Source organism: Marmota flaviventris, chromosome 17, assembly GCF_047511675.1.
Source record: "Marmota flaviventris isolate mMarFla1 chromosome 17, mMarFla1.hap1, whole genome shotgun sequence".
Lineage (NCBI taxonomy): Eukaryota > Metazoa > Chordata > Mammalia > Rodentia > Sciuridae > Marmota > Marmota flaviventris.
The window spans coordinates 10,632,183-10,658,345 of NC_092514.1; the positions used below are offsets into that span (position 1 = coordinate 10,632,183).

The window sequence follows — 26,163 nt, forward strand, 5'->3', positions numbered from 1 at the left end:
TTCTTTTAACTTTTGTTTATCGTGGAAGGTTTTAATTTCATCTTCCATCCTGAAGCTTAATTTCGCTGGAAACACAATTCTTGGTTGGAACCCATTTTCTTTCAGTGTTTGAAATATGTTATTCCAGGATCTTCTAGCTTTCAGAGTCTGTGTTGAAAGATCAGCTGTTATCCTGATTGGCTTACCCCTAAATGTGATCTGCTTCCTTTCTCTTGTAGCTTTTAAAATTCTCTCCTTATTCTGTATGTTGGGCATCTTCATTATAATGTGTCTAGGTGTGGGTCTCTTATGATTTTGCACATTCGGCGTCCTGTAGGCTTCTAGGATTTGGGGTTCTGTCTCATTCTTCAAGTCTGGGAAGTTTTCTCGTATTATTTCATTGAATAGATTGCTCATTCCTTTGGTTTGAAATTCTGTTCCTTCCTGTATCCCAATGACTCTTAAATTTGGTCTCTTGATGTTATCCCATATTTCTTGGATGTTCTGCTCATGGTTTCTTAACAGTCTTGCTGAGCTGTCTATGTTCTTTTCAAGTTGAAATACTTTATCTTCATTGTCTGATGTTCTGTCTTCTAAGTGTTCTACTCTGCTGGTAGTATTCTCAATTGAGTTTTTAAGTTGGCTTATTGCTTCCTGCATTTCTAGGATTTCTGTTTGTTTGTTTTTTATAACCTCTATTTCCCTGTATAGTTGATCTTTTGCTTCTTGGATTTGTTTATGTAATTCATTGTTGAAGTGATCTTTCATTGTCTGATTTTGCTGTCTGATGTCTTCCTTGAGACTCCAGATCATGTGAAGCATGTATATCCTGAATTCTTTATCTGACATTCCATCAGCTGCAGCTATTACCTCTTCTAACGTTGAGTTGACCTGCAATGCTTGTGGTCCTTTCTTTCCTTGTCTCTTCATACTGTTCGTGTTCCTTTCTTCTTGGTGAAACTGTTGTGCTATTGAATTTTCCCCCTATATATTTATATTGGTCTTGTATAGTTGCAAAGTCTCCCTCACAGGCGCGGGCAGCGGCTCTGCCCCTCCTCCAATTGGGGCAATGTGCCTACCACGCCGGCAGGCCGCTGGGCCTGCTCTGCCAGTCGGTAGCAGGTCCGCCGACCTTGCAGGCGCGGGCGGCGGCTCTGTCCCTCTGCAGGCCGCTAGGCTTGTTCTGTCGGTGGTCGCAGTTCTGCCTACTTTGCAGGCGCAGGCAGCGGCACTGCCCCTCTGCAGGCCTCTGGGGCTGTACTGCCAGTGGGTCGCAGGTCTGCCTACTTTGCAGGCGTGGGGGGGGGGGCGGCTCTACCCTTCCTCAGGCCACTGGGCCTGTTCTGTCTCTCGGTTGCAGGTCTGACCTGTTCTGATGGTGGTCTCAGTTCCGACTACCTTGCAGGCGCGGGGGGGAGGGGGCGGCTTTGCCTCTCAGCAGGCCACTGCTCCTCTTCTGCCGGTGGGTCGCAGGCCCGCCTACCTTGCAGGAGTGATTGGAAGCTCTGTCCCGCCCTGGGCCACTGGGCCTTTTCTGTCGGTGGTCACAGTTCCCCTACCTGGCAGGCGCGGGGGGTGGGGGGCGGCTCTGCCCCTCAGCAGGCCGCTGGGCCTGCTCTGTGTTTGGTCACAGTTCCCTCTACTATGCCGGCGCAGGGGGAGGGGGGTTGTTATTATTTTTAAAGTATCAAATTAAGGAATTCTTATCACTAAAGATTATTTTTATCTTCAATTCTAAATTTTGAGTTAATTTTTGGCATTATCTCTGTCCTTTTACTGTTATTGTTACCACTTTTTACTGGTAATGAGGACTTGCTTCCCCCATGCTGAAATATAACACCAGAGAAGCACACCAAGGCATGTTTAGAGTGGAGAATTGAAGCAGAAAACACTTCTCCCTGGAGAAAGAAGAGGACTCAATGAAGTGACACCTCCTTTCTCCACAGAAAAGCCCTCTTCACCATGGCTTATTTGGGGACTGTCAGCCAAAGAGTCTCTGCAAAAAAGTTCAATGTAGATAAACCCTATTTTTGTGTCACCCTGTTTACTTGGCCACTGGCCGAGAAGATACCAGCACTCCAGGTGCTGGACACCCCCTTACTAGTTTTTCACAAAAGTATCCAGTAGAGCACTTTGAAGAAATTTGCAAACAAGGCATCTGGCCATTGAGCTGAGCTTCACAGAGATGTCTGCATTTTTAAGATAAGTTACAAATGGGCTCCATGGTAACAGCTGGTAGGGGAGGGAAGAAAGGGGAGAAGAAGCTCTCCCCTTCTCAAGTGTTGTCCTTGAAGGGTTAATTTGCCCAGAACAGTGAAAGAAAAAGCTGCTTTTATGTGAACTTCTGCAGACTGTGAACTTCTGAGCCCCTTCCCTTACATGCTGGGTATAAAACTCTGAAACTCCCTGAACTCGGGGTTCAGGGGATTGATTGATTACAACAAAAACTGTGCCCTCTGAACCTGGTTGCAGCCAAATAAAACTGTTTCCTGCTATCTTCAGTGCCTTGCCTCGTTTTTCCCTACAACAAACTGGGGCACAGTGCTGGAGGGAGTTCTGTCACGTGTGGTGAGTCAGGGTCTGCAGGAGAAAACACCAACTGGGCTGTTACCACATACATCTTTCCCATTTCAGGGTAGCAACCTGATTCTGAGCATTGCCTCGAAACCTCTTCCCACAACAAAATGCCTATACATATAAGAGTCTACAGGCTGCACCATGTCAGTCACATGTCATTTTGAAGCCAATGGCAGATCCACATATCCCCACCACAGATGTTTTATCACACACTTTCACTCCACTGCTCCAGGCCCAGTTCCCAGCGGGGTCCAACTCACTGGCATCTCTGTTCTACACCATTTTCATGAACTCCAGTCAAAAAAGGCACTCTCTGGCTCAGTCATGATGAGCAACAGGAGATCCTAAGGTTCTCCAGTGCTTCCTGGTAATGGGAATTTCAAAAATTTCATGGTGTCATGTAGCCATCATTCAGGGATGAAGTAGGTGGCACTGTGGGTTTTGATTCATTCAGGAACCAGTAAGTGGTGAGGAATCTCCTTTCAATGAAAGCTCTGAAGAAGTCACAAAGGCAAGGCTTCCCAAAAAGCAGCCAAAAGTTCACGTGAAGCCAGGCCCATTGGGATCTAAAATGTGAGGTCCATGTGTGTTTTGGCTCTCAACTATGGCTGACAAGGCTTTCACAAAAAAATCATATGATTCCCAGTTCTGTGGAGAAAGCCACCCTGGGCCTAAATCTCAGTTTCCAAGGGCACCTCTCATGCTTGGCCTTCCCAAATCCCAACACAATTCATGGCAATACTTCTCTGAGGTCAGTTCCAGAACTCAGTCTCTAATGGGAATCACACCAGACATCAAGCTGAGGTTGGCCCACTCATCTCTTCCAACCACCACAAAAATGATCACAATTCCAACAAAAAACACTCCCAAAAGTCCCTCATCTTCTTCCATATAAACACTCATCATAACATTCTGGCTGGAGGTTTCCATATGGGAAGCAGTCCTAGATGGTGTCCAAAATAAGCTCCCATGCCCTCATTTGCCTAAAGCCATGGTGGGCTACACACCCTTCTTGAGAACCATAATAGATAAAATGAGCCTGCAGTTAATACTGCTCTGCTTCTCAAATTAGATGCCTACTGACTGCTGGGGGTAGATTCTTTATGTGTACTGGAGCCATAGAATAAACCAACCACCTCTGTGCTAGCTACTGCAGGGCTTGGAACAAAACGTTTGACCCAAAGGATTCCTATTCTCACTTCAAGGAGGTCAGGAGTCTTACAAGAGGAAGGCAAGAGACTTCTTCCAAAATTACTGCTTTTATTTTGTCATTTTAGTTTTGCATGGACACATGGCATCTTTATTTAGTTTCATGAGGTGCTGAGAATCTAAGCCACAGCCTCACACATGACCAAGAGGCTGATTAAGACATATCCCCTTACAGAACACTTTACCTAAAAGCCACAGATGAGGCCTCTTCATTTCCGATTGAAACTGTTTTCTTGAGGATTCATAAAGGGGTGGCCTGAGACAAAGACCTTCCTGACATTCAGGGGAACAGATCAATAGGTAAGAAAAAAGCCTGGGGACAGACTTTTCCACAAGATGAACACTATGGCACTGACAGCTCCTGATCATGCTACTTGGGTTGCTATATAGTCAAGCAGGGTTTCTCCACTGAGAGCCTTACCAGTCACAATGATTTCTGAGTTTTCTGAGATGCTTGGAATTCCATTCAGCAATCCAGTGCATGGCTATGTCACAGAGCTTGGAGGTGATACATATCTTGGACACAAAACCACAAGCCCCTTCTGAAGAGTGGCCAAAATTCAGAAAGAATACAGAAACTTAGGAACATAGTAGGTGTTGCTTATCTGCAAGGCAAACAGCAATCCATTCATATATTCACCAGGAGGAGTTCTGGGAAGCTTTCATTTAGACAGGCACATCCACTGATGCATTATTTTTTACTGTCTACCACCACACACACAGTGGGATACATTGACATAGAAACACTCACCTTTAACAAAAGGACTCACTAGTAAATTCACTGTTTACTATTGAATACCAAACAAACTGTATTTCCTCTGTATTATCAGAACATGAGACAAAACCAGAAATTCAAACACACACCCACAAAGACACACATACACCACTCTGGAGTTAGTCTGCATCTATCCAAAGTGTCCTCTGACTAGTGGGAGACAGTATGTTCCCCAAGAGTGGCCTGTCCTGTGTTAGCTCTGGTCTTCTTGGCCAACTCTGTGAAGTTGTCAGGAGCCAGCAATGAGCCAGTACCTTCCTTCTTAGGAAAGGCCCCTCTTCAGAGCTTTCCTGGTATTTGGCCATCCCCACATCAGTAGGTGCCAAGAAAGAATGACTCTGTCCTTGGTAAATCCAAACAAGTGAGCCCACAGGGATGGGACTGGCTCTGGGTGCCTCGCTACATGGATCCCAAGTAGAGAGTTCTATCACCAAGAAAGTGAGGTGAAGTCACTTCCTTCCAGGAAATAAATGAGGTCACTGCCTTGACAACCACTTTGTTTTAACAGTGGTTTTCAAGAGTCCCATGAGATGGAGGCTGCCCCATCCTCCTGTGACATTTTCACAAGTTATAAAAGTATATATACCATTAGCACCTGGGATCAGCTATTCCCACAGGCCTGGTTTGGTCCATATTGCCTTCATTGAGAAGAGAGAGGCTGATTCAGGCACATCCCTTCATCCTGACTGGGTTAATTGCCATGGAAGATGACTTTACACCTCTCAGGTCCTACATAGCTGCCTACATCTTCTCCAGGGATCATTTTTACATCTACCTTTGAGGTTCTCAACAGGTGTAGGATCTTGTACATACCTGTATTGCAAGATCAACTCTGTACTTGCTCTTACATGAAATTAGATTGAGGAAGCAGAGTATGTTTAGGGTTAATATCATGTTCAATTTGGGTTAGGAGTCATTCTGCTGGATGAGAATACTGGTATTGAGAAACTGAGATTTTTATCAGAATGTATAGGTGAAATGTAAGTACAAAAACAGAAAACTAGGTAAGATCTGAAGCACAGAAAGGCATTGGGCCCTTGATTTGGATACATAGTTTTGAATTCACTTCTGCAAAGATATATCATATAAATCAATATACAATGGCATAGGATCTGGTAGTTTGGATTATTGAATATAGAAGAGAACATCCATTGAAATAGGGATAGTAGTGTTAGCATTGCAGTGTAGGTTTAGGATGAAGAGTGAGTTTAGCATTTGGAAAAAAAATTTCTTTTGCAATAGGGTTTCTGTTAGAGAATGAATGTAAATATCAGCACACAGGAAGAGTCAGCCACAAGAATGGACTTGGGAAACTGTAGGAAAATAGATATCAATATAGATGTTAGGCGATCGGGAAAAGTATAAAGTGAGTGATAGGATTAGGGATATATTCAACAGGGGGGAGGTTGAATATATAATCTTAGGAAGAAACAAATATATAGTCACCATTAGGATTGAAATTTGAAAGCATTAGACAACATAGATATGGATGTTTTTAGTAATCCATGCTGTCATTAAAATTAAATCATTAAATCATTAAAATTCTTTGGTAGAATCATAAGACTGGATTCCCCCTATAGTACATATTCTTCATCTCATTTTTGAATTTCCCTGTGAAATGTTCCAGTGTCCATTCATTGTATTCAAGATAAAACTCAAAGAATTTATCTTGTTCTGAAAAGGTTTTCTGAGCATATTCCTTGACATGAACTGAATTGTCCATTACCACTAGTGGACACCAGTGCTGAATTAGATAAGCTGGCTTCACAGGCTCTGACCTGGAGCACCCAGGCCTTAGACAATTTTGTTTGACTGCTGGGCCGGTTTCATCCTTTTTCTTCTATGTCTGCCTCTCAAAATTGACTCTTCATTTGTGACCAAATTCAAAATCCATCTTCTTGAATTGGCTTTGTAAAACTACAGAGGCAAAAGGAGCTTCCCCCTTTCTTCCCTCCTGCTAGCAGATTGCTAGAAACTCTGCTCAACAAATATATCCATTCAAGCCCCAAGTGCTTTGGGGATTTTACCTCTTAAGGCACAGGATGATTGTTGGCTCCTATTAAATGTTCACAAACTATTTGTTGAATGACAGGTTAATATGTTTGAAATTATGTTCTCTTTCCCCAAACTGACACTGCTGACAGGTCCCATCTTCTCACGTAATCACAAAACAGGTCCCCATCAGGGCATAAAGCCTGAAGTCTTTCCTCCCCTACACTGTTGTCATAATGATCTCTCTGAAACAGAAATCTGGATGTGCCATGCCATTTTAAAAATTGCCATCATCCCTCCCTCATTTAAAGGCTGAATTCCATAGGCTTCATGTGACTTCTAAGGTCTCATGATTTTCTCTTTTTTCTGCAGCCAATTATCTGCAACTTGGAATTATGTGCTTCCCATCAACATCAGGGAGTTGCTTCTTACACAAGTGCCCCAAAGTCCTGCATCATTCAAAAGTTTCATTATTTAATAAAATTTCTTCCCTGTGAATAAATCTAAACGTATAGATGTCATGGCATTCTGGAACAGTAGATTCACCTTGGAGGAACACATTTCACTCCACATGCCTCTGCCCAGAAGCTCTGTTATTAGTTCATAGCAGACATTTTCTTAAATCTACAGAAGAACATGTGATAGTGGATTGGTGAATTTCTTCCTTTTATTTTATTACATTCAAATCCTGTTTCAAAGTTTGAGATTTGGAAACATTACCCCAGACATTTGCCTGAGCCCTAGTAGCACTATTTAATAAAGATTTTAGTTATGTTTTTATAGTGTACAGGAAATTTGTAGAGTCGTGATTATGATTCATATGCCCCACCAAAATTCATGTTGAAATTTAATACCCATTGTGGGTTATTAAAAAGATAGAAATTTAATCCTTGTATGGGATTCAGGAGGTAATTAAGGTTAAATGAGGTAATAGGAGTAGAATTGTAACAAATGGGACTCTGCTTTTAACAAAAAAGAGGCAGAGAAACCTGAAATGGTACATTCTGCCTCATCCTGTGATGCCCTACACCACTTTTAGAATCTACAAAAAGGCTCCAACAAAACGAATAACTTTTCCATTTGATTCCCAAAACCATGAGCTGGGAAAAAGAAAACAAACAAAAAAAACTTTGCTCTTTTTATAAATTACTTTGTCTGTGGTATTCAGTAATAGCAACAGAAAATGGACTAAGATAATTATGCACACTAAAGTTATAGAAAAAAATTCAACAAATGCATTCACAGAAGTTTGAAGATAAACTTTGAAAAAGGAAAGGAGAAATTTCTCTGAATCAGCTAAAGTGGTAACATGAAATTGTAGAAACTGTTAACAAGGTTAAAGTTAATAATCTTTTACATTTAGGAAATTTTTCACCTTTCAATTTCTATGCATAAAGTAATAATTTATTAATACCTCTCAAACTTTGTTACTTTAAGTCTGCATGTCTGGATTTATACAAAATAAAATGGCATTGTGTTCATATTTTCCTAGTACTTCTTGCCGTGACGTTGTTCCCTACTGCCTGGGGTTCATCTCAAACATCCCACTATGCCACATGTCATCCACAGTTCCTGATTCCTCTGTCACTCAGCAGCTTTTCTCCTCCATGCTGGGTCCGTTATTTGTTCTTGTGTAATGTGTCCCCATGCATAGCTTTGCCATTAGATTCACACCCACCCTACAGTGAGGATCATTTACTCCTTCTTGCTCTCTCCATGGTGAATGCAGTGTGTGGACATATGGATTCAGATAACACTGTTCCATAATGGAGGTCGCATGATACAAGTGTGTTAGTCAGATTTTCCTAACTGTGGAAAACCCTGAAATAGCGTTGCTTGCTGGCTTGGGGCCACTGGGGTGTGTGGGGCGCAGAGCCTCAGAGCCAGTGAGGGCAGAGGGCGAGATGCGCTGGAGGCCACGGCGGGTCCAGGCGGGCAGGTGGGCGTGGTGAGGAGTGTCAGTGGCTGCCACCATGTCCAAGGTATGTGTGCTCCGGAGGGCCGGTGGTGGCAGGAGGGAATGAGAAGTGCTCCCTCAGCAAGGGGTGTTCTGGAGTGGCCGGCGGTCGCGCCCTCCTCGCCCTCTTTGGCGCGTTTGGTGGGCAGCTTCCAAGCTGCGTCCTCAAGATGCTGTCCATGCTCTGGCACTTTTGCTCCCAGGGCAAAGCCCGGACCACAGCGGCCTTCACAGCTGCTTCCGGCCAGGGCCCACAACTCGCCCGCCAGCCCGCCTGCACCAGGAGCCAGTGCCCGGAGTGAGGGGGCCGCAGCCACACAACGCCTGCTCTGAACGCTGTGCTGCAACGCCTCAGCAGCACCGAGCTTTTCCCAACCACCTGGGCTAGGCCAGTACCGGGCGGTGCAGACTGAGCCCTACCGGACGTGCGCAAAGGGGCTACGGCGAGGTCACAGAGCAGCTGGCGCACCGGGTACACCCCTAGAGTACACCCCCGCAGCACAGCCGTGATGTCAAGAGTACTAGGTCAAAGAACGCACTGCAGGATTGGGAAATCCGAGCATGATGCCCAGGAGTCTCTGCTGTGGCTTTTGTACCTAGTTCACGAAGACCTCAATCCTTCTGTAAATCAGAGTGGCCATCCTCCTCTGAAGCCTCCATCAGAGACTGATGTCATACCCTAGGGACCATCTTTTCCTGAGTGTAGCACTTTTGTACAAGAACTTTTTCAAGCCCAGTGCAGATCTTCTTTGACATGTACTCATTGTCAGAAACAGAGCAACACTTTAGATCTTTTCCTCTGCATTTCTTTGCCAGTTTCTCTAACCCACATAAGACCTCTCCATTTCACTGTAGTGTATCAAGGGAAATGTCCTCATTACATGAGGATTCTGTGGCTGTGCCTCTGTTTGGGACTGTTGCCAGACTTCAGGAAGCAATATCTATGAAAACAAAGATCCCCACTGATCAGATTGTGTTGACAATCTATGATGGATTCCACCTTTCCTTTTGTGTTACAGATGACATGGAGACAGGCCATGAAAGTGAAGGCATTTTTGCTTTGAGACTCCAGAAATATTTCTACCTGAAGGAATTCTCAAATAGGAATTCACTTAAACAACAATCTCAATCACTTGAAGTTTGGCTTGGATCATCAGACTGTCTTCCTGCACATAAACAGCAGCAAAGCAGGGGAAATTGGACCTGCCCACCACCAGAGCAGGCAGTGACAAGATTGTCCTGCTGGTGTGTAACTGAGCCTGCATTGGGCAGCACAGGAAGACTGTCTTTTATGCTGCATTTAGAGAAGATGATAGCATGGGACCTTCTGCAGAAGAAAATTTTGGAGAAGATGAAGTATTTCCTGTTTGCACTCAAGTGTGTCCATTCAGTTTGCATGTGGTCAGTTTTGTGGGAATTACATACTTGCTGCCCCAGGAGGAACAGCCCCTGTGCCACCCAACAGTAGAAAGAGCATTAAAACCTTGTGGACCAGGTGGCACTGCTCATGTGAAGTTAGTGGTAGGATGGGACAAGAAGACAAAAATTTCTTATTTGTACACACTGAAGATGAGTATATCCCAGATGCAGAAAGTGTCTGCCTGCAGAGGGAGCGGCATCAAACCTCAAACCTGCACTTTATCCCAGTGTTTCCAACTGTAAGCCAAAGAGGAATGACTGGCCCCAGATGATGCCTGGTGTTGCCCACACTGCAAGCAGCTGCAGAAGGGGAGCATCACACGGAGCCTGTGCACTCTGCCTGATGTGCTATACACCTCAAGAGCTTTCAAAAGGAAGGAGACAGAAATGTGAAACTTCAGAACATGGTCAAGTTCCCCTTGACTGGCCTGGACATGACTCTTCATGTGGTCAAGAGAAGCCAGAGCAGCTGGAGTTTGCTACCCCATTGGTCCCCATGGAGGCAGCCCTATGGACTCAGGAGGGACCCTGAGGACAACATCTATGACCTGTATGCTGTGTGAAATCACCATGGCACCATGCAAGGGGGGCACTACCCAGCATACTGGAAGAACTCCATGGATGGCCTCTGATATTGACAATGGCTTCAATGACAGTGATGTGCAGCAGCTCTTGGAGAACAAGGTGTGCACGCAGACAGCCTATATAATCTTCTACCAAAGCAGACAGCCATCCCATTATGGTTGGCTAACAGCTCAGTAGCCGGCTCCACAAGTTCTTCCCTGTGCAAGCACTGGGTGAGCCAGCTTCCAGGGAGCAAGCAAGCCAGTGTGACTTCAGCGGCCTCCTCCAGAGGCACCTCCCTGCCTCGCTCTTCAAGTCCATGGAAATGACCGGGGAAAGGAGTGAACATGATGGTGGCTTTTCAAGTGAGCCATTTTTGAGGAGTGTCCAGTGCCAGAGCTTATCCTCCAGATCATCTGTGACCAGCCCCTTGGCTGTTAATGAAAATTGTGTGGCACCTTCTTGGTCCCTGTCTGTGAAGTTGCAGATGTGCTCCAATTCTCCTTCCCACTTCTCAGGTTGAAGCCAGATTTAAAGATAGGTAGTTAGTGTAGTTATGTAAATCGGGTCTAATATTGAGTAAAATTGAAAATGAAGGCCATGTAGAGAAGGGAGCCACAGAAAGCAGAGCAGCACTTGGGAAATTGAAATGTTACTGTTCCCAAGGCCCAGATCCCATCCCAAGGAAATGTTAATGAAGCAGCTCCAAGCAAACAGGGAGATGCTAATCCAAAAGTCCTTCCTGGCCAGATTACTCCTTTGGCCCACCTGCTCCCCACCCTTTGGGCCTTCCCATATACAATCCATCACTGAAAGGTAATAGAACAAAGGACAGGAATGCTGACAGAAATGCGGGAAAGCTGAATGAAGACCTTAGTTATAAAAGAGGGAAGACCTCCCCTCTTCCATGGATTCCACCTCTTGGGTCTCCTTCTTCCTCTGGGAGAAGTCTTTTCTGCTGTCCTTATTTAAGCTTCTACTTTCCACTCTAAACTTGCCTCAGCGTGCTTCTCTGGTGTTATACTTCAGCATTGGGGAAGCAAGGACTCATCACCAGTAAACAGCAGTAACAAGGGGACTCTCCAATTCATAGCTCTGCCTCCACCTTAGAGAAGATCCGGGAGGCAGTGGATGACAAGGTCTCCATCTCTTGCCTTGGCAGCTTGAGGAACCTTTCCAGCAGTTATCAGGAAACAAGTGATAGTCGCAGTTGACAAGAGCACAAGGCTGTGAGCTGAGTCCACCTGGCTGTCAAGGAGGGCGTGTTTAGAGATGAGTCAGATACCCAAAAATTGAACCCCAGTGTTCAATTTTAGATACACAGAGCAAAAACTTAGCCCAAGGGGATCACTTACCACCTGTCTCCAATGCATTTGATAACAATAACCAGATTGCTTACATGGATCATAGTGATCTCATGGACTGCTCTCCAGTCAAAGAAGTGAAACCCCCAGGCCACCCAGGCTTACTCAAAAATAGAACCAGAGAGCACAACCAAGAGGTCTCCCAGCTCCAAAGGCATTTCTGAGCCAGGTCAAAGCTTGCAAAGGGGAGAGCATCTTTGGCAAGCCAAGAATCATCTCTTTCAAGTACATCCCCTTTTTCTCCTGTTCCTTCCAAAGTTTCTCTAAAGCCTTCTTGCTCTTGAAGCAAAGCAGGTTCTTCCAGGGCCCATGGAAGGCATTCACGCCCTGCTTCTACCCAGCCTAAAAAGAAGTTATCCCCCCAGTCCCATGATTCTTCACCATCTCCCTCACCACAGAAGCAGAAGTCAGCTTCTGCCCTCGATTACACTGTCTCCTCTACATCTGCCAAAAAAGCCTCATGCTCTGCCAGCAGGGGCCCCTTCCCTTCTGGGAAGAACAGGACTTCAGAGTGAACCGTGAGTAGGGAGGGCTCCAGACAAAGCCTGGGTTCCCACAGAGCCAGTGTCACCTCCATCTCCAAACCCAGCTCCTCTTGGGTGAGCCAGGCCAGAGCCGGGGAGGGCAGAGGTGAAGACAAACATGTACAGAGCTCCTCTGTGGCCACCCTGCACCCTGCCCCCCCAGCCCAAGTGTGCAGTCTGGTCTGAATAGGGACAGCAAGTCTGAGGATAGGGGGCTGACCTCCTTCAAGTCAGCCTGGAGATACAGGAGACTAGGTGGTCGATGGACCTTGGCAAGACAACCTTGCTGTCTAAAAAGACACGTGGGAGCCCTGTCAAGTTGGACAGTAAGAGTGCCAGGGATGACAATGCTGAAAAAGGCCACCAGCCTCCGGGCCCCCAGCAGCCAAATGCACATGCAGTTGGAAAGGAGCAGCTTGTCTCCAAGGACCCTGCCCCCACTGAACATTCTCTGCTCTCTGCTCACAAGGCCATGTCTTCCCAGCTATATTCCAGACTTTCCCATCTCCCAGCAGCAAGCAGCCTGATGAGGAAGCCTCCAAAAAGTTTCCTTCTAGCACGCAGACCTCTGCATGGACTTCTCAGAAACCTCAAGGTCGTTTCTGCAGCCTAAGTGTTCTGTCTGTAAAGATGTTTATTTATTTAGCAGCCCTCCTCTCCCACCAAAGCCCTCTATGCATTTGTTTTGTTACTTTTTGGTTATGTGCCTGATTGCGTGTGCATGCATGTGTGCGTGCGTGAGTGTATGTTTGTATACAAGAAGAAGTAAGTTGTAAATTGTTAAAAGAGTCACCTTATTCTGCCATTGAACCAAGTAACAGCCATAGACAAAACATTGATACCAGGCTAACTGGAGTCATTATAGACAATGCCTGGACAGTCCCTTTACCAATTGTATATATTTCTTTCTAAAGAACTCTAATGGCTCTCACTGGACACTAGGGTCTTGAAACCTGTGAACCAGTTAAGCTATCATTAGTGTTTGGAAGGGTGGATTATTTGACTTGGGTTTCATCTGAGCAGCATTTGTCTACACTGTGGATTGTCGAGTAGTACCAGGAGCACTAAAAACTGGGACAATAACATATTAAACAAACCGAGGGAAAAACTGTTGCTTTCAGCACTTGCACTCCGTTTACCAGTCTTTGTAAAGGGAAATATTTTATCACTAATGTTTCTCAGGTATTTACACTCAGCTAGTCCAGGATGGATGTGTATCAGTAAATGGATTAAAGAGAAAAAAACCTGAAATAAATCAATTTAGAGGAGAAAATTTTCAATGTGGTTCATGGTTTCAAAGTTGACAGACCATGGTCAGTTGGCGCTGTGGCTTTTGAGTCTATGATGAAGCACAGAACGTCATGATATGGAAGACATCAGGAAGCAAAGCTGTTCATGGCAGCTGGGGAAGCAGAGAGAGGAAGAGGAGCCGTCAGGCTCCTAATATTTCCTTTAAGGGCATGCTCCAAATAACCTGACTTTCTCCCACTAGGCCCCACCTCCTAAAGGTTCCACCATATCCCAATAGCACCACTGGCTGGAGACCTGTGGACATTCAAGATCCAAAATATAGCAACGGGTATTTTGTACTTAAATATTTGCTAACTCCAGAGGTGGAGATCATGGAGAAGAGGAACTGGTACCCTAGGTCTATAACGAAAAGCTTTGTACATAACTATGCCCAATGTATGTCAAAAAAGTGCAATTTGCCTTATGCAAAAAAGACCTCTTCATTTATGTCATACTTCTTTTAACTCCCAGGTTACATATCTTTGGGCTAACGTATTCAACCAGAAGAAAGTGGATTTTTTTTTATGCTAGATTAGTTAAGAACTGATATAATTAGAATGTAAAGATATTTTTATTTGGGGTTCAGTTGTTTCAAGTTAGATGGCTTGCCCAGGAAAACAATGCAGGAGATTTTGTCCTCCACTTCACCCCAATTGTATGGAAAAAATATTATTTTTTAAATTAAAAGTTGAACCCACAGGCAATCTAGAGTAGGTATTGAAAAGTCATGATGAGACACCAAATTGCAGTTTTTTTTTTTTTTTTTTGTGGTTTTTTGTATCATTGATTACTGTGGAATTTGATTTGAATGTTTGAAATATAAAAACAATATTTAAAAATAAACATAAAATATTCTTTTGTATTTTAAGGTAATTTGAAGGCTCATAGCCTGAGGTCATAATACACAGTATAATTACCTCATATTTTTTAGCAGAATATATGGAGGATGAACCAGAAGATTTCTGAAATTGTGTATTTTTGTGGCTGGAAAGTCTTGAAAGGTACATCATTGTTATTAATGGAAAAGACTGACTAAAAACAGCAATGTTCTGTAAGTTGTATGTAAGTGAACAAATCCTTTATTAACCAAAAATGCCCTGTGAAACCAGGGATGGCTGAAATACATTATACTGAGACTCTGGAAATCTCAGTTCTATTTTTTACCTTTAACTAGTAACTTTTTCTAGCTCAATAAATCTCTCTCTATTTTTTTCTTGCTTTTCAAACCAGAGGAGCAATGCTTCTTTTTTTTTAACTTTCTGGATTGTTCTTCAATTTGACTGAAATAAAACATGCAGAAATCTTTCGGAATGTATTGCAAAGCATACAAATGGAAGTGAATAATCTTTGATAACTTTGTGACTCTATTTCTTTCAAATGCTGTTCTAGCTCAAAGTGGGTAATTTATCTTTCTTCAATTACCTTTGGTTATATGTCCATTATCTCCCTACCATTCGGAAGCCACACTTCATCCATTATTGGTCTCTTGTTTAAGTCTTTAAAAGTTTTTATTTGTATATTGTTGTGTGTTGATCCAATTGATTTTTATTCTCATTTAGTGTAGTTTCATGTATAATTAAACTGGTATAAATGTGTCCATATTGGAGAGTGTACAATGTCCCCAGACCTTGTTCTTAGCCATATATTATTGTAAACTCAGTTCTTCATGAATTATATGTAATATTAATAAAATTGTGAATGATATTCAATATGATTTTTGTATGGATTCCATGTATAAGAATCCCTATTGTAGCTGGTAAGACAACATTTAATCATAAGAAACTTAATCTTTACATACAACCTTATCAGTTTACCTCTTATTAATTGGTCCACAGAAAATAAGACTATGAAACATAGCTCACTGATTATTTTGTCATAAGTATAAGACCACACTCAACCTTGACTCCAGATCCATTTCTCGGATTCCTGCCCTGAAATAACACTACCTATAAAATAACAGTGATGTCAGAAATTTACTAATGTACATGAAAACACTGATCATTGATCTCATTCAGAGAAAAATGAAATGTCTCCAATGAGGCTGATGTCTAGAAGGCTATTATGCACACACAAGAAAGATAAAGCTCTTCTCTCATGCAAGAGCTAACTTTAAGTTTGTGGAAATTCAGTCTATTCAAATCACTAGGAAATGTTAAAATGTTAAAAAATTAAAATGTTAAAATTTGTAATTCAAGATATGAAAATCTGGGGCTTATTTTCTTTATCTATGTCTTTCTTATAACTCATAATTTCACCATAAATACAAACAGAAAAAAAATATAATGATCTGGCTTATGCAAATTATATTCCACTTTAAGTTTTATTAAAATGTGTAAAATAATTAAGAGATGATACAGTATTATTTACTCAGTAGTATGTTTTACTGTTACATAAAACATTTAGTCAAGTGGAACAATGTGATGTCTGTTATTTAACAACAGGATGAAATACATGAGTGTTAACATATAAACAAATATTCAGTTATAAGGACATATTGAATACATAACGTAAATATAGGTAAAAACAATGCACTATAAATTGGGAATGATGGTCCATGCTTGTAATCCAAGCAAATTGAGAAACTGAGGAGTTTCAGAACTTTAAATTCAGCCTCAGCAACTTAGGGTGGTTTCAAGCAACTTAGCAAGACAGTCTCAAAATTTGAAAAAGTGGGGAGAGGGCTTAAGAATGTGGCTCAGTGTTTAAAAATCCCTAAATATAAACTGAAATACAAAAAAAATACAGTTTAAAATGTTACAATTCAGTGTTAAACATCAAAAAAATAGATTTCATATAATTCTTTTCTCCAGTATTCAAAAATGAAAATCGTAATTTTTTGATTTAGAAAACAAAAATTATATGCTTTCAAAGATGAGATTTCTGCACTATGCATATATGATATTTATGACTGATATTTCTACCAAATAACTTGATAATGCTTAAAAAAATTAAGCAAAAGTTAAAGACAACTACTTATTTTCTATATTTAAATGAGTAATGTCTTTTACTGACCCTCATATACATCAAGGTGTAATGTAAAATAATGACTTTACTATACTCTCACATTTGTCAAAGTGTTTATTATAAATGTTTCACTTTTATATAAGGCATACATTTTGGACAAAATCTGTTCAATGTTCACTACTGGTATGAGTTTTCAGATGTTCAATGAATTCAAAATTTGAATAAGTTTTCAAAATATTATTTAACTTTTTAGGGTTTCTGGGCACAATGAATTCTCCAAAAATCAGTAGTTTTTAATAATCATATGGTTACAAAATATTTTTTTCCATTTGTATTTTCTCTAACCAGTATGTATCCACAGGTGCTGAGTATTGGTGAATAAATTTTGGAGGCATTGTCACATTGTCAATTTTCACATTTCAAATCTTTGTCTCTTTTATGGTTATTGTGGTGAGGATTAAATGTTGACTCTTTCTTAGAGGAATGGTTTGATGGTATCATTTGTAAATCTTCTCTCCAGTGTGTTTTCTCTGATGTCTAGTAATGTATGATATATAATTGAAAATGTTTCTACATTCTCTACATTTATGTCTTCTTTCCAGAATAAATAGCTTAGTGGTGAAAAAGAATTGATTTCTTATTAAAAGCTTTGCTACATTTTTTCATTAGTAGGGGTTCTTTTCTGTATAAATTCTGTTGTTAATGAGGTTTAGTTTTTCTTTAAAAGTATTATCACTTTATTTATATTTCACATTCACCAGGGTGTCTTCTGCTGTGCTGAATAAAGTTTTATTTTTTATTAAATGTTTTGCCACTTATTCACATTTGTAGGGCTATTCTCCAGTGTGAGTTCTGATGTGGTGAATAAGGCCTGATTTATGGCTAAAAGCTTTGCCACATTCCTTATATTTATAGGGCTTTTCTCCAGTGTGAATTCTGTTGTGGCAAATAAGGGTTGATAATTGAGTAAAAACTTAGTCACATACCTTGCATTTGTGAGGCTTCACTACAGTGTGATTCTGCTGTGCAAATAAGGTGTGACTTTCGAATGAAAGCTTTGCAACATTCTTTACAATTGTAGGGCTTCTCTCCAGTGTGAGTTCTTCTGTGGCAAATAAGATCTATTTTTTTGACTGAAAGCTATTCCACATTCTTTACATTTGTACGGCTTCTCCCCAGCGTGAGTTCTCTGTGGCAAATAAGGTGATTTTCAACTGAAAGCTTTGCCATCTTCTTTATATTTGTAGGCCTACTCTCCAGTGTGAGTTCTCCTGTTGCAAATAAGGTGTGAATTTCTACTGAAAGCTTTGCCACATTCTTTGCATTTGTAGGGCTACTCTCCAGTGTGAGTTCTGCTGTGGTAAATATGGTCTGTTTTTTGACTGAAAGCTTTGCCACATTCTTTACATTTGTAGGGCTTCTCTCCAGTGTGAGTTCTGCTGTGGTAAATATGGTATGTTTTTTGACTGAAAGCTTTGTCACATTCATTGCATTTGTAGGGCTTCTCTCCAGTGTGAGTTCTGCTGTGGTAAATAAGGTGTGATTTTCGACTGAAAGCTTTGTCACATTCTTTGCATTTGAAGGCCTCCCCCCAGTGTGTGTTCTGCTGTGGTAAATAAGGTGTGATTTTAGACTGAAAGCTTTTCCACATTCTTTACATTTGTAGGGCATCTCTCCAGTGTGGGTTCTTCGGTGGTAAGTAAGACCTATTTTTTTACAAAAATCTTTGTCACATTGTTTATATTTGTAGGGCTTCTCTCCAGTATAAATTCTCTGGTGATGAACAAGGTCTGAATTTTTATATGATTTCTGGTGTTCACTCTCACTTGTAGTTTTCCATATTTTCTTTTGATGTAAATAGTCAAGATTACAACTTCTATATTTTACACTTATCACTTTATGAAATATATGTTTTATAACCTTTTCTGGTGAATATTCTTGGGTGTCTTGAGAAGTCATGACTGAAATAAACAAAAATTTTAAAAAAACAATACCTACTAGAGTGGGATAAATATACTTTGCATACATAATGTGAAATTAAGGTAAAATAGGTACATCAGGAGTGTAGCAGATTAGTATGTTCAAAGTCATCATGAATTAAAAAATATATCAGTTCAATAAAAATGTACAAACACAATTAACTTGAGAATATTACCCAAATTCTTTTAGAGACCACAGTATCCAAGAGGAGTACATCATTAAGAAGAGTAATATAACAAAGAAAAGTAAAGTATGCTATTTTTATCATCCACAGCCTTTTGTCCTCCATAAGATAGCATTACATACTTAGGAAATATCCAGCAGCTATCTTCACTCTCGGTAGAATAAGAGAAATGTAAAACGTATACAAACATTTGTGGCTTTTTCAAAGAGTGTCCAAAACCTGGTTTTTGTCTACCATGACATAGAGATGTGAAAATAACTAGTAAATTTTGAGTGATAATACCACAAATAGTCAATAAGGGTAAAGAGGCTATGGACTCTTAAAACCAAATATGAACAAATTTTACTAAGAAATATACACATATATGTCTATAAAATTTTCCATAAAAACATTTTAAAAGACTATAAAAATCTTGCATAGTCTATGCCATAATACTTGGCTGAAGTCAACACCTGACAATCAAGTGTAATAAATTGATTTTCATATTTGTAAATTCATGTGATATGACGATTTCTTTCATTGACAAATACAACTTTGTTTATTTACTAAATATATCATGGTATTTTATACTATATATAAAAGATAATATGACTAAACAGAATGAATTAACACAATCATTATTTCATATAATTATCAGTTTTGTTCTTACAAGGTATTGTATTCCTTCAACTAGTATTTATGAAGAACATAATACACTCACCATTTGATAAAACAAAACTCTTGACCCTCTTATGATCAATAAAACAAAACTATGGAAACTTTGACTATAGTATCAACCCTACACAAAACACAGTATCTGGTAAGCACAATTTTACTCACTAAATTACTGACTTCTACATGTGAATCAAGTGCTCCTGCAACTTAATCTCTGCCTGCCACATTTGACTTAATGCAAAGTCCTACATGTATTTCTTAAAACACTTTATGAGACAAAATATTTTCATTACTAACTAATAATAGTATATAAGTACAATATTTTTACTCATTTGATCATTGATGGGCACATACATTGAGTCCCTACTTTTAATACTGAGAACAATGTTTGCACTAAACACAAAAGCAGAGGTATCTCTTCAATTTTCTGATTTAATTGTTCATAGATACATATTTAGTACTGGCATTTCTGGATCTTTACATCATCAAACTTTTAATTTTTCATGTGTGGTGCTTGAAAAAATTCTATATCACTGAACTATAAATCTTTTTAAAATTGTTTGAGTCATGCTGTTTCTAAATTTCTGTGACTTCCCTCAAACATGAAGTACTTTTGCATGGCCTCCCAATTAGCAAATATTACAAGGATTCAGCACTGTTCTTGTGTATTTTTTATTTTTTTTAAGTTTTTATACTTTTTTTCCCAAAATTGACTATATAATCTACTGTTGGCTCCTTTAATGAACAAATAAAAAACAGTACAGCAAATATAAACAAAGATTAGAATGGCTTAATCCAAGTAACAAAAGAAGAAGAAAAAAACATTAAGAACTGAACATTAGGGTATTGACCATTATGAATTACTCAAAGAACACTAAATAACTATTTAAAGAAAGTTTAGAGAGTAAAATTGAGACCAAATAGTAATATAATTGGGCACAAATTGTGTATGTTTATAATTTTTAAGAATAAATGACATGGGGATTCCTAGTGTGCAAAGCTGAAATGTTACCAATATGGGAGAGGCTTATCAAGCAGGACCAATGTTAAGACAAGTCTAAGCAACTTGTGAAATACTGGAAAAATTCAAAACTTATAGGATATATAAAGGGAATATATATATATATATATATATATATATATATATATATATGAAAAGAATCCAAGCATACCACAATAAAAACAATGATCCAGAAATTAAATCATTAATCAAAATAGAAAATAATAAGAAATATAGAAAACAACTTACAAAATAGAAGTATAATGAGCTATTCACTTCAAAATATTTATGATTATTAATGCATTGTTGCAAGTCACAATACAAAAGAAAAAAATTGACTAACAGAATTGAATCTAAAAACAACAACAAAAACAAAAAACAAAACAAAACAAAACAAAACTGCCAATTCAGTTCTAGCAGAGAGCATGGAAAGAAACCAAACGTAATCTGCTCCTAGAAGCCCTATTTGTTTAAAGATGGATAATGCCCCTGCCTTTACATCTCATCCTTTTGCACAATTTTTAGTCAATGAGATATAGTTTTAAATAATGAAATTTCTCATAATCCTTTTGGACGAGCTATGGTTGAATGAGCAAATTGTATCCTAATACTTGCCTTTTAAAACAGAGACAAACAAAGATCTAGCCTCTCTCATATTAATATGTATTAAATATTGTTTTATTTACAGTTAAGGTGCTCAATATACAACATAAAGTTAATAATCAAAATTGGTCATGTGCATTCAATAGACATTTTATTCTCAAACAGCCATTACAAAAAAAAAAAATGTAATATATAAGATTCCACCTGACCAGCATCACAAGATCCTATGCCTTTGATCATGTGGGGAAAAGCATGAACTGCTATACTTATGCCAACATGTCCTGTTTGACTCTAGCTTGATGTATAAAATATAGGAATGTTGAATGTACATCAGAGACTTCACAAGCTGATTCAAAAGTTTCATTTAACCCTGGAAGATAAGAGTCCCTTCAAAGAAGAGAATAATCATTCTCCTCAGATGAGGAGAAACATTAAAAGACGAACACAAGACTCTATAATTCCACTTACTTGGAGGGATATAAAACCATTAACAGCCTTAGCTCAAAAGGTGTTGGCTCAAATAGGTTAGAATGTACTCCAGATAACTTAGTTACTGCTTTGATTGCTAAACTCACACAAAACTCTGTAAATGTTTTGGTCTCAATAACAATGTTACTCATTTTTTGTACATAAGCTGTGGGAAATTTAGTACTGTCAGATCCTGGACTTCTACAACCCATTAAAATATCTTGACTCACTTGAATGAAATTGTTACTTGCAAAAATTTCTCACAGTATTCATTCTTTTCTTAGCAGAATAACTGTGTCCTTACCATCCACATAGTATTTAATAGGTCACCATCCTATGCAATTTATTTATAAAAGATCTATACTTCTTGATAAAAACTGTGATAATTCAGTGAACCTTCACACTAAGGCAGAATTTGATGCTTTGACATTCTCCTTAGAGGGTTTTCCTGGACTAGGTCTACGGGCTTACAAAACTATTATGAAACTCACCTATCCTATCATAAAAAGTATTAGCCATGCCTCCATGGCCGTTAATATGCTTAATAAAGAATAAAAACAACATTGTCAAGCCATACTTGACATTCATGCTGCAATTGATTGTCTGGTATTGCTACATCATAATGGATATCAGAAGTTTAATAACATGTGTTCCTTCAATTTAAGTGATAATAGTAATTTTATTTCAAAAGAGTTAGATTACCTTAAAGATATCATTAATAAGGTCCAACATGATGATTGATGTTTAGCCTTGTTAGATTGGATAATTTCATGTTTAATCAATTTGATCTGGGTCAAAAAATATTCATAGGTGGATGTTTACTGATGTTGGCACTTGCTGTTTTCAATGGCTGCCTTATTTTTTGCCCCCACGAGCATTAAGAAGATAAGTAATATTATTTATTCAAAAGGCCTTAAAAAAGGAGGGGAGGCTGTAGGTATTCTGACTTTGGAAATAGACAGGAAAGGGTAGGGGTGATGATAACTGGAACCCTGAGTTCCACAATAGTAATGCCTGGCAGTTTCTCCTTGAAGCTATTAAGACAACTCTACAGGTGCACTATCTAGTTTCTGTGGTAATGTCCTTAGGGAGAAGGGGCTCTATGTTTGTAGTAACTGTACCTTATCTTCATTAGCTAGCACTTGGGGTTAAAATAACACTAGGTTATAATGTAGTCATGGTAACAGAAGCTATGTAATTTTGGGGTATACTATGTGCAGCCATGAAGAGGAGTGGCAAGTTTTTTTCTTTGTTCCTTTTCACTGTGAGTGTGTCTCTCTCTTCTGTTTGCTTCTTTACAGGTTTCCTCACAAGATTTGTAACAGATCATGATGGCCCTCAGCACAAAAGGTAAGTTTTGGTGGTTAATCTGAATAAACTGGGACATCACTAAAGAAGAAAACAGAGGACTACAAAAAATTTGAAAATGTAATAAATGTAGGGCAGTATGTGTTCAGTGATTACAATCAAAAGAAATAAAGCTAAGCATCTGAAAATTTTTTCTGCTGAATAACTACTCTGCCAACATTTTTTAGTTTGGTTTTCTCCATTTGAACGTCTCAGCTGTGTCCCCTGTTATGTGTAGACTACAATAGTTACATCACTAAATTATGCTAAGTACTACTTATCTAAAGTGGAGAATGTACAACACACCAAGAAAGAGAGAGATTAAAGAGTAAAATAATATAAAGAGTACAATATCTGTACTAAAAATGTCCTTTTTATTTGAAACACAAATCTGAAACTCATAGAGAAGTTCCCAGAAGATACAACAGAAGTAAATTAAATAATAATTATTAATTAAAAATTTTAAAGGGAAATTAAACTTACCAAGGAAGGCAAAGTTTCTATAGTTCTCTAACATCACATCTTTATATAAGTTTTTCTGAGCAGGCTGAAGGCATTCCCACTCTTCTTCAGTAAAATCAATGGCTATATCCCTGAATTTTAACAGGTCCTGAAATAAGAAAACATAAATAAATAACACATTGACCACATGAACATTTGCACAGTCTGTAAGGTAATTGAAGTTAAAATGACAGTTAATATACTATCATGTAGGTGGTGTTTTGGAACACAATGATACTATTATCTACTTCTGCAGATAAACTGATTTAAGTTCAAAAAAGTATATATACTCTGCATTTATGAAACACAATATAAAACTCAGGCATTACCACAAAATATATATTTTGTAATTTTTTATATTATAATCTATATTACACACATTGTTCAGATGAGAAAATAATGGTAATTAAGAAAGGGAATGATCAAATTTTAATGCACAACCACTAATCAGAGATTTAATAGAGTGTAGAATCTCATTTCTTATTTCTCTGATGGATCTGGCTATTCTGAATATGTAGTGAAATCTCTAGTAATTCCAATACCAATGATATAAGAGAAATTTTGAAACGTAACAAGGTAGACAGACCACTTAATGGAAATATTTAACAATGAATTTAATTTCAAACATTTTATGGTATTTAGTATGTTATTAATATAAAAAATAGCAAAAACAATCCTGTTTGGATTTTCCTTTTTATAATTTTAACAATTTATAACATACAAAATAATAAATACATATATATAAAAACTTTGATTGATGTATATATTGTATGATGTTTATAATAAAATATACATGTAGCTTTACAAACAAATATAATTTGGTTTTTTTTTTATTTTAATGGTACTTTCTAGTTCTACCTGATAGTAAAATCAATTTTTATGGCATTACGCAAGCATGGGATATATCTTATACTAATTAAAATCCTGTTCTTTTTGGTGGCTATCATGGTAGGCTGAGTATATGTTAGAGGATAGAAATATTAAAGACATATATTTAATATTTCTATCCCTTTCCCTTTTGTTTATTTATTTATTGTTTACCATTGTGCAATCTACTGATCTTTTTTTCTTACCCTTCCCCACTTTATGAGCTTTAGATTTCATATATCAGCAAAAACTTTCAACCTTTGGTTTTAAAGAAATGGTTTGTTTTACTTAGCATAAAATCTTCAGATTCATCCATTTACTGACAAATGTCATAAAATCATTCTTCTTTATGACTGATTCATAGTTTATTGTGTACATAAGCAACAATTTTTTATCCTGTCATCACTGAATGGACCCATTCATCATTGAATGGTTGTATTTATAGCTTAGCTATTGTGAATTGTGCTGCTATAATCATTAATGTGGCTGTGTCAATGTAAGTATGCTGATTTTATATTATTTGGGTATACACTGTAAAGTCAAAAAACTGGGTAAAATTGTGGTTCCATTTCATTAACAATATCTATACAGGATATTATGTTTTACTTAGACCTCCATAGAGCTGGAAAAAAAATGGAATTCATCTAAACCTGAGGTTGAAATAAAACATACAGAAAAAAACTTAGTAAGCCATAAAATGACTAGAATTTATTATCAAATCATCCATTCCAATGAAAAGTAAATTTTATAAACTAAAAGTAAAGAAAATCTTAAGCAAATGAGCAAAATTAGAAGCTATTAAAGGTGAACATAGCACAGAGAGAGTTACCAATATCAATGTTGGTGCTTTTAAAAAGCAAATGAGCCCGGTCTAGTGATGGACAACTTTAGTTCCAGTGACTGAGGAGGATAAAAAAAAGGATCATAAATTCTTAGACAATATTATATACAATATATATAGTATTGAACAACTTAGTGAGCACTTAGCAACTAAGCAAGACTCTGTCTCTAAATAAAATATTAAAAAAAGGACTGAGAATGTGGCTTCATGGTTAAGCACCCCTGAGTTCAATCTTCAGTACAAAAAAAAAAAAAAAAAAAAAAAGCAGATACAACTTAAAAAGCACAAGCAAATTTGAAAATTCAACAAAGAAAAGTTATCTCAATTATACAGTATATAATTTCAAATATATGCATATATAATAATTTCTCACTTGATGGAAATACACTCAGGAAAATTTATCCTAAGAATCTTTTGCAATTTTCCAATTCTCTGAGTGTAATGACAAGAATCTAGATGATATAGACTAGTACATGGATAAAACTTTTGATATATCCACTGTTGTACATAAAGTCTACTGCTGACCGAACTACCATGATGCCACATGATTGATGTTATGAAGTTAAATCAATCAGGGTAAACCTCATAATAAAATAAATGGTGGAACTTCAGAAAACATCAACAAAACTCTTAATAAGTCTCTTGTTACTTAAGCAGTTATACATAATGAAGATTACTGTGCATGGAAGAGAAAAAATGGCATTCATTTCAAAGAAAGATGCTAGGATATTGGGAAAAGAGTGTGATAATAAAATGCTATTTTATCCCTTAACTCAGAAATTATAACAACATATTTTGACACATTAAATGCTGAATATAACTTATTAATAAATAATACTGAAATATGTAAGAAAGTACAAAGCTCAGGGTTTCATACAAAAGATAGGGTGCATATGGTGGTGCACACCTGAAATATCTTCTATTCTGGAGGCTAAGACATGAAATTGAAAACTTATGGCCAACTGAAGAAATTGAGCAAACCCCATCTGGAAATAAAATTTAAAATAGAACTGAGAATATGCTCAGCAATAGGACACTTTGGTTGAATCCCTAATATCACAAAAGAAAAAAAAATAGTTTATTTGTTTTCAAAATTATACAATA

The 26,163-nt window shown here is 38.4% G+C and overlaps 1 pseudogene; it reads left to right on the forward strand.

Annotated features, from left to right (window-relative positions):
- Window positions 1–3,160: 3,160 nt before the first annotated feature.
- LOC139702426 (ubiquitin carboxyl-terminal hydrolase 31-like) overlaps window positions 3,161–26,163 on the forward strand; it is a 124,736-nt pseudogene continuing 101,733 nt past the window's right edge.